We start from the raw sequence: 1746 nt of genomic DNA on the forward strand, positions 1-1746 counted from the left end.
CAGGACCATTGAGGACAAGCTACCCTTCAGCCTCCCTTCTGGGAAGGTAGGGGAAGACCCTTGGCTGGGTATGGTGCAATCTCAGCTCACTGCAACCTCCACCTTCCAGGTTCAAGTGATTCTCCTGCCTCAGCCTCCCAAGTAGCTGGGATTACAGGCGTGTACCATGCCTGGCTGATTTTTGTACTTTTAGTAGAGACAGGGTTACATCATGTTTGGCCAGGCTGGTTTCGAACTCCTGGCCTCAAGCAATCCAGCCGTGTAGGCCTCCTAAAGTGCTGGGATTACAGGTGTGAGCCACTGTGCCTGGCCGGTGATTGGTCTTTTATTTGCTGAGTTATTAGAGTTCTTTATATATTTTGTATATGAGAATGTTATCAATGGCTTCCTTTTGTGTAGAGGATGAGTTTCAGTCCCTTCAGCTGGCCTGCAAGGTTCTTCCAGATCTAACCTGATTTCCTTTACGGCTGCCTCTATCTCCTGCTACTCCCTTCCTTTTACTGATAACGTTTTTTCACTCCCTGTCCAGAAAATGCTTTCTCTCACAACTGGCCTTTTGTAGATGCCATTCCAAAAACATTATTGTCCCTTCTTGCCTGGCTAAAATCCACTCACTCTCCACTTAAGGTTCTTCTCTGTGGGCTAAAAAGATGGTGCAGGCCGGGCATGGTGGCTCATGCCTAGAATCTCAGCACTTTGGGAGGCTGAGGCGGGAGGATGGCTTGATCCCATGAGTTTGAGACCAGCCTGGGCAACATAGTGAGATACTCTCCCAAAAAAGTAAAATAAATAAATAGATAAATATTAAATTAAAAAATAAAAAGATGATGCAGCAGGCAAGCTCCATGTCTGAGAGCTGGTCTACGTTCAGGGCCAGCTGCTGAGGGCACGTGTGGATTCTGGCCCTGTGATGCTCACAGGGAGGTGTTGGAAAGTGATTGCAGCACCGTCCCTGTGATCCAAGGTGACCAGTGAATCCCTCGGACTTAGAGGAGATTTTAAAGGTTATTTAGCCCACCCTCCTTCCCAGAAGTTGGAGCATTTCTGGATCACCTTCATCTAGCCTGTCCTGACTCTGGATTCCACCACGGACAGCTGGGGATACTCAACATGGCCTTTGGGGAACGGGGGTGGTGTGTTTACCTGCAGGCAGGCAGCCCTGGGCTTGGATCCTGGCTCCACCCTCAGCCATGGAATCTAGGGCAGGTCTCTTTAGTTTTCCAATCTGCGGATTGGGCCTAGGGAGTAACACCTGCCTCGCGGGGCTGTTATTTGGCATTGGGCAGGCACTCAACAGTGTTGGTTTCCTTTCCCTCCTATTAGAAAACTCATCCTCAGATTGAGCCTAAATCTGTTTTCCTGTGAATTCTAAACATTGGCCTTGGAACCACAGGGGACACGTCTCTCTCATTCCACTGTCTGTTCCATGTTTGGAGTTTGTCCCTTTAAAAGCCTCTCTTCTGCAAACTCAACATCTTCCCCTCCCTCAGCAGCTCTGCCCCGTCACCCATGCTGAGGTGAGCCTCGCCCAGGCCTCCGTGAGAGGCAATGCATTCCACAAACAATGGCTGCATTATTGATATGGTTAGGCTTTGTATCCCCACCCAGATATCATCTTGAATTACAATCCCTATAATCCCTGTAATCTCTTACACGTCAAGGGAGAGAAAAGGTGGAGGTAATTGGATCATGAGGGTGGTTCCCCCCATGCTGTTTTCACAATGGTGAGTTCTCATAAGATCTGAT

This window comes from Macaca mulatta, chromosome 14, assembly GCF_049350105.2.
Source record: "Macaca mulatta isolate MMU2019108-1 chromosome 14, T2T-MMU8v2.0, whole genome shotgun sequence".
Lineage (NCBI taxonomy): Eukaryota > Metazoa > Chordata > Mammalia > Primates > Cercopithecidae > Macaca > Macaca mulatta.